An 8,690-nucleotide genomic window follows, 5' to 3' on the forward strand; every position below is an offset into this window, starting at 1 on the left:
CTGCCTTCTTAAAGGAACTAGGATTGCTTAGAACTATAGCCAAATTCCCATATTTCTAAAAGATTAAAGACCTTTCTATTCTTTCTTTTCTTTTCTTTTTTTAAGAAGCCCTTGTAAGAAACTTAGCATAGGAAGGTGACTTTGGGGTGTAGAAGATGGACACAGTATAGTTTTTATAACATAGACAAGTTAGGGACTGATCCTGAGAAGTGCTGAGCACCTACAGCTTCTGTTGACTTCAGCAGGAATTGTAGATTTCATCATCTATCAAGATTAAGCCCTAAGGCCCAGATCCTCAAAGTTATCTAGGCACCTAGCCCCCAGGCTGCTAAATACCCTGAAGATCTAGGTCCCAACCCCTTATTCTGCAAAAGAATCCATGCAAGTGGGTTCTTAGACCCAGATGGAATCCCCTGGACTTGTGTGGAACTTCCCATGGGCATAAGAGTCCACACATTTTGCCTTATGCCTTGATTTCTGGCAATCCCTTTGCTTTGCAGGATTGGGCACTTAGACTATCACCATCTGAGGGAGGAGTCCTGCCAAGTTGTAAATTATTATGATAAAATAATAAAACATATGCAGAGTTGTAAGTGTACATGCTGCTGTAATGGGGCATACAAACCCCACATGGGCATGAAAGGGGCTTAGGTGATGCTTTGGGCTAGGGTGGTCCCACCCCTCCACATCTGCATCTCGTCCCAGGACTGGAGGAAGAGTTAAAAGGAGAGAACTCCACTCAGAAGAGGGGCAAGGGCAACCCCGAGAAGAGAACTGGCTCCCAAGCTCCTGGCGGAGAGCTGACAGCAAAGACAGCCCCTGCCCTTGCAGAAAGGAGAACACAGACCCTCTGGGGCTCAAGGGGAAAAAAGACTGAGACTTATACTGGAGACCCAGTGAACTCTGGGGCACACTGTGATACTGCCAAGGCCCCTCTGGAGTAAAAGAGGCCAGTATCTTCACAGAAGCCACTTACAGGTTCTCTTTCTTTTCCTTTATGCTTTGATTTAATCTGTTGGTGACTTTTTGTTTCTTTCCCCTAGGGCCCTGAGGGGGAAGAAACTGCCAGAAGGCCTTGGACTGAGGGTTGAGCACTCATCCTGCTAAACTGACAGGCCCTGAAGCACCCGTGGGAGTGGGGCAATCAGATGTGCATGCTTGTGATCCCCACATAGCTCCTGAAGGGGGCACTCTGCCAAGCACAGGTTCATGACAGCTGCCCTACACAGACAGAAAGAGACGCATTCCCTGAGCCAAAGAGCTAACAATCAAAACATGGAGCATCTGTAAAGCACCATGCGCACTTCTGGCATGGTATGATTTCATTGTTAAAGAGACACTAGTCAGATCATTTAGACCTACAACGTGACCGGCTTCCATACTGTAATATTTGGGGAGGCTTATTCCACTTTGAGGGCCAAATATTGAAACACAGGCAGAGACACTGTCTGCAGAAAAGTGCGAGTACATCTACTCCTCATCTGCATGCACGGGACCCATTCTGGATGTACTGCACGAAGGTAAGTTTTGTGTGTGCAATGTATGCACTTGTGTTGTTGACAGATGCAGCTTAGGTGCTGCCATTTGAAAAGGATCCCTAACTCTTTTTTTTTTCTCTTTTGTCACATCACTTAAAAAAAACCAACAGCATCTCTTGGTAACTCTTGAGCTTCCCCTACTCCCTGCTCAGCAACAATTAACTCCCAAGCCCTCTCTCCACAGCTGTGATGCTGTCCAGGCTCTACCAGATGGAAAGTTGAACTTTTTCAATTGTGTATACGATTATGTTGCCATCTAGTGGTCAAAAGCTCACAGAGTTGATAAATCCTAGTACTACTACAGCTAGAGAGATTATTGTTAATATATTTACAGAGCAGCACAGATGCATGTGGAGGTGAAAGCGAATACTGATTAGCTCTTGCCTTAGAGTAAATCATCTTCTACATTTAAATAAACTCTGGAAGGCACTCAGATACCATAGCGGGGGTTAAGAATTTACACAGAATAGAACAGAATTTAAATTAGATATAATCCAAACCAAGAGATGGCAATGAACAATGGGTGACAGATGGAGTAAAGAGAACAGTGACCGCACAGGAAAAACTGTCATCAATTTCTCATTTTAAAATAAATGTATATTAATAGTGAAAATGGAGGCAGATCCTCCTTTAGTTCCAGTGGGAGGGGCCTATAATTTTGGAGCACAAACTCCTGAATTCTCTCTCTCTCTCTCTCTCTCTGCTTATGACCCTAAAGTCTACACATTATATTGTGATTTGCCAGTGGAATGAGGAAGTATCTTTCAAAAAATAAAACCATGATTGTTTTCAAACAACCCGGTTCCAGTTGGCAAAGTTCTGGGAATTCTAGAAGCAATGTCAGATGGCGGAGTGTGATTTAACTGCACACCAGTGCTCTTGTATTTCCAAGAAGCTGCCACTCAGGTACCCACTCAGTCAGCATGTGTATATTGTTCAGGTCACCCACCTGCAAGGCAGTGCAGAACCTAACTACTTTAAGCTACCTGCCTGGCCCTTCACCCACACACATCCAGCCAAATCCTGCTCAACTCATCCATGCAAGTGTTTCCAGTGTCGTCACATAAGTTAGAGACTAAGATTTGGCTGAGAGTTGTCAATTATTTTACCAGCAGAGTGTTTTGAATTGACTTTTTAGTATAAACTAGTTTGATTTTGGTGGAAGGACAACCTGTGGAGTCCCATTTGCAAAACCTAACCCTGGCCTGAAGGTTATTATTTATTATTATTGTACTGTAGTAGTGCCTTGGAGGTGCTGATCAGGATCAAGACTTATCATGGTAGAAAAGCTGTACGGTATGTATGCTATAACCCCCTCTAATGGCTGATGTTTATGACTCTGCTACAACATCCATCGGGTTAGTTCTTTTGCTCAAGTGATAGAGGCTCAGGCTTTTAATGCTGAAAGTTCTGGGCTCAAAACCCTGGTGTTGGCCAAGTTTGGGCCAGCTACACAAACACAGAGTAAAAGATTGGCACTGTATTTCCCTCAAACCTTTTTGGTCTGCAAATATTTTCCCCTTATAGCGCTGAACCAACGCACCACCACTCCCATGTAACTCTTGCTCTTACTCGTTAAATTGAGCCACTACCTTCTGGCAAATCTAACAGCAATGTGTTGTTCAATAAATTAGTCAAAAGACAGTGCTCATCCCCCAGAGCTTTCCATAATGCACCTCATCTTCCCTGGGCTGCAGAGTAAGAGTCAAGTGTCTGGGTTTCCTGGGTGGGTACAGTTGCAAGATTGAACCCAGCCCTCATGATCAGCGCTGGATTACCCAATAGGCAGACTAAGCACATGCTTAGGGCACCAGCAAAGCAGGGGGCACCCAAAAAAATGAGGGTTTTTTTGAAAAAAATTGATATTTGATCTTTCAAAAAAAGCATCGAAGTAGTCATCATGGGAAAAATCAGAACTTTGTTAGACTTCCTTACACTCCACTCCACACTCTTCCCCTGTTTTTCTGTTCTCTTTTTATTACTTATCCCCACCTAAACCAGGGGGGCTCCTACTAACGTAGATCAAAATAATGCGAGGAAATCAGATCCTGTCATGTATTGCAATAAATTTATGTTTTATTATTGATATATTCTTCTGAGTTATATGTACTTGATTTTTTTTCTTATATATATATTATATATATACATAAAAATAGTGTACGTTGTGTAATTTGTTTTTCTTTTTTTTAAGTTCAGATAACTGAGATAAGGGGCAGGATGAAATGTAACCTACTGAGTGGAGCACAGAAACGTAAACTGGCGGAAGAAAAGAAACAAAAAACTAGTGAAATTTTCCAAAATCTTCCAAAGCTGACATCATTTTTCAAAGCGAATCCATCAGAAGCAACATCCTCTCTCAGTAGCACAGACATTATTCCAAAACCTGTAGCTGTTTTAGAGACTGACCCTTCTTCTATTGGTGAAACAAATACCGTTCCAGAACATGTGGATGTGTCAGAGACTGTAACTGATCATCCTATCCTGGTGGTAAAACAGACATTGTTCTAGAAGGTGTGGATGTGTCAGAGACTGAACCTGCTCATGCTGTAAATAATAGGAGAAAAGATCCTGGTATGTGTGTTGATTTCAGTACCGATGATGTAGCTTACTGGATAGATCGTGGACCAAATGACTATCAACACCACACTGGGCCATTTGAGAAATCACGTCGGACTTTTACCAACGGAAAACAAACAAGATATTGTCCACAAAAAATGTTTTTTGGCATGAAAGCGAATGGTGAGAAATACACTCGAGAATGGCTACTGTATTCACCATCAACAGGGTCAGTGTACTGTTTTGTTTGCAAACTTTTTGCATATAAACCTTAAACATCCCGGTTTGCTGCAGATGGATTTAGTCACTGGCGGAATACTGTTTTAATTGAACAACATGAAAATAGCACTACTCACAGCGATTCAAAGTTGATATATTTAAATCGAAGATAGGGCTTTAGACTGACACAAAAAATTGGAAGAACAAATTAAAGGGGAGCATGAATACTGGCAACACGTCTTGCAGCGTGTTATAGCTGTTATTCAAACATTAGCTGAACGTGGTCTGCCTTTCCAGGGATCAAATGACATATTTGGATCATTGCAGAATGGAAATTTCTTGGGATTGTTGGAGCTTGTGGCTCAGTTTGACCCATTTTTAGCAGGCCATATCTCAAAATATGGGAATGCTGGCAAAGGTAACCCATCATACTTATCCAAGACAATATGTGATGAACTCATTGGTCTAATGAGTGACGAAGTTCGTTCAGCTATTGTGGATGAAATAAGTACTGCTGGGTACTTCAGTTTATCTGTCAACTCTACACCTGATCTTTCACATATTGATCAATTGAGTATTGTACTAAGATATGTGTCTCCCACAGATGGAAAACCAGTTGAACGATTTATAACATTCCTCAATTTGAAAAGCCCCACTGGTGAAGAAATGGCAAATCAAGTACTGCACTATCTGTGCTAAGTTTGCAAAATAGATTTCTCAAAATGCAGAGGTCAATCTTATGACAACGCTGCCAACATGTCAGGACGTTATCAAGGAATGCAGAAGAAGCTTTTAGAACAGAACATGCCATATTCATACACACTCTCTTAATCTTGTTGGCCTCAGTGCTGTTGATTGTTGTCCAGTGGCAATAAGGTTTTTCTCAACAATCCAGTTACTTTATACATTTTTCTCTGCCTCAACACACCGATGGGCAGTTCTTAAAACATATTTGGGCAATGATCATGTGTTGAAATCTCTTTCTAATACTCGCTGGGAGGCACATGCAGTGGCAACAAGTGGCACAAGTGGCACATTCTGGAGTCCTACGCAAAGATTGTGGATGCATTAGAAAGTATAGCTGAAGAGCAATCACAAAGGGCAGAAACTATACGAGAGGCAGAAAACACTGCAAACAAGCTGCAAGAACTAGAGTTTGTATTCATGTTGACCACGTGGAATGAAATTTTACAACATTTTACCACACAGGTCAAGCTCTCCAAGAAAAAGAATTGGATTTGAAAACACGTGCAGACATCTGTCAATCATTAGCAGATCACTTACACACTTTGAGGAATGATTTCAAAAGATTTGAAGACATCTTGCCTGATACTAACTACAAAGAAGCCCAGTCCCACAAGCGAATCAGGAAAAATCAAGCAAATGATGGCAGTGCAACAGAACAGCATTGAATCCTAAAGACAAATTTCACGTATCTACTTACTATGCTATAATTAATACACTTGAAGCTCATATGAAGAGGAGAGGTGAAGTGTACAAAGAAGTATCAAGTAGATTTTCTTTTCTAAACGATATGGACTTGTCTGACGAACAATATTCACAAGGTTCCCAAAAGCTAGTTGACTCATACCCTGTTGACTTGAACATGAATCTCTGTGGAGATGTACGGCAGTTCCACTGTTATATGCTTGCAAAGTTTAATGAAACAGTAAAAATGAAATTCAGTCACACTGATCTTCATGACACAATATTGAAAGATGGAATACAATGTGTATTTCCAAATGTAGAGATCGCACTACATATTTTTCTAACATTGATGATTACTAACTGCTCTGCAGAATGCTCTTTTTCTCAGCTGAAAAGAATAAAAAACCCTCAGAGAACAACAATGTGTCAGGACAGACTTGATTCACTTTCCCTATTGTGTATGGAAGAGGACATGCTTTGTCGAGTCAGCTTCGATGAACGTATCCAGAATTTTTCAATCAGAAAATCTAGAAAGAAGCTATTTTAATTTCAGCATACATGTAAGTTTTGTGTCATTTTGAAAAATAAAATTTTATTTTACGGTATAGTATTGTTTTTATTTTGAATTACATATGGGGGGGACACCATAATCTTTTCAGTGCTTAGGGCCCCTAAAGGTCTTAATCCGGCCCTGCTCATGATGCGTATTCACAGCAAGCGCTGGCAGTTTTAGGCAACAGAACAATGTTGTGTCTTCATGGCAATCCCACTCAGTGCATTAGTGGAGCTAAGGTACAGAGTGTTGCATGTAACTCCATGGAGCCAAAGTTTGTCAGGTGATAGTGAGATCCCTGGCATGTAACTCTAAAGTGTAAGTCAGAATCCATTTCATGGCCCAAATAATATAGCTGTGCATATATTTCTTGAAGCAATGCTGGGTAAAATAGTGCATAGTATGTATGCACTGTGCACAATGTACAGACAATAAGTATTTATTTCTTAGCTCATCATACCATGGATGTCTCTATAAAATGCTGTACTTCTGTAAAAATACATATCATTAATAAAGCCCAGTGCAAAAATTAACTAATTCATCAGTGCAACACTCCAAGTAAATATTACCTCCATTTCACTGGTAGCAAAACAGAAGTGGAGTTTAAGAAATGTTCACAATGCCACATAAGAAGTCAGTGACAGAACTTAGGAGCTCCTGGCTTCTGACTCCAAGATGAAATCCACGAGACACTGCTCTCTCTGCACAATCCCTATATGTATCCATCTTGGAAATACAAAACAGCCATTACAAAGAATACTAGTTAGATAGTCAGTTTCCCACCCCAAAACACCATCAATAAGCTTCTGTTAAATTGAGCATTAATAAATATATATTGTACTGCATCCTAAAGGTGACCAAACTTTGATTTTAGGAAACAGAAGATGGGGACTAGTTCCTGAGATCAGGACACTTGAGCAAAGTATGACTTGTCCGATTCTGCAGACAGACAGCTGATCATAACTGCTACTCTGGGACATGGGAGAGAGATGGTCTCCCAGGCTCCTCGGTTGCAGGCCATTTTGGGCTATAGAGATAACAAATGTTGTTTGAGACACCATCAACCTCTTGAGTTGTCTTTAAAAATAGCCCCAAGTAAAGAGTATTGTATCTAATCCAATCTATCTAGTATCAATATCATGCTCACCATCTTATTAGATCAGTCTACCCTCTAGGTGACAGTTACAGATGACTGTGATGAGTACATCTTGTCCTGTCTGTAAATTGTGTGTTTTTATTACAGATAGTCTTGAGCTGCAACCTTCGAATCCAGTTTCAAACTTTCGCAAGGTTCAGGGGTGTTTGGATCCAACCTTGCCTAAACTTTTCAGGCAGAACTTGATGTGCTTTATTGGGAAGCACATACATCACTTTTATACATTGTCGTAATGGTGGTAGAATGAGAAAGTATAGGTTCTGACACTGAGGCCATTTGGCAATTACCTCCCGCTCTTTAACCTCTTTTAAAACACTAGTGGCTATATTTGGTCCTGGCTTCTGTCCCTAGGCAACTGGTGCAAATACAGTATACTACACTGGCATATACTCATACTACTAGGGCTGACCTTAAGGACTCTCAAAATATTCAACTAGGTGGACGACATGCTCAGAGAAGTGAATGTCCCTGGGTTTGACTCCACATAGGACCCTAGCTCGTAGCCTTTCTTGACTTGGGATACCAGAAGCTTTGAGTGTCAGCCCTGAAGACAATTTCAGTGAGTTCAGTGCTGTTGACAGGAACTGGATTGACAGCCTGGGAGACTCAAGTCTGCTTATCCATAGAACAGGTACAGAACTGGAAGCAGTAAGTAAATTTCTTCCACGTTGCCCTGCTGATGTGTCTCAACCTCATTCAGGGGTCCCTCTCTAGTGGTGAGAGGGGGGAGTTCAGACTCCATGTTTTTTCAGTCTCTGATGTGTCTGGTAATCACCATTAATTACATGCATTCCCTCCAAGCCCTGTCACATCCTGTCCATAGCCTGACCCTTCCCTACGCACTGATCCCTGGGCCTGCGGAGAGTGGGTACGGAGCAGGCAGACCCTTTGCCTCTGTAGAGTGAAATCTAGGTCCCATCTGACATATATCCTTTTAAAGTACCTGTATACCAAAGCCAGCTAAGCCTGTCCCTGTCTGGGGAGCTCTGCTTGTTAGCTGAAGCGCTCTCCTTCCCATCTCATCAGCGTATGGAGGTTCAGCCCTATGCCAAAGTCTCTCAGGGCTTGTCTACACTACTGCTTAAGTTGATATAAGCCCTCACAGTCTGAAAGCCTTTCAAATCCCAGCCCAGTGCCTAGCTTGGAGTGCACGGTTATTATGCAAATCACTCGCTGTCGCAGCCAATGATAATTTACTTAATGGTGCCAAAATCTGTGAACTTGCCTAAAGGCTTTTGAC

General features: G+C 41.6%; 1 pseudogene; it reads left to right on the top strand.

Annotated features, from left to right (window-relative positions):
- Nucleotides 1–2,815: 2,815 nt before the first annotated feature.
- On the top strand, nt 2,816–5,756 carry LOC120369067 (annotated as a pseudogene).
- The last annotated feature ends 2,934 nt before the right edge of the window (nt 5,757–8,690 follow it).

This window comes from Mauremys reevesii, linkage group 7, assembly GCF_016161935.1.
Source record: "Mauremys reevesii isolate NIE-2019 linkage group 7, ASM1616193v1, whole genome shotgun sequence".
Taxonomy (NCBI): domain Eukaryota; kingdom Metazoa; phylum Chordata; order Testudines; family Geoemydidae; genus Mauremys; species Mauremys reevesii.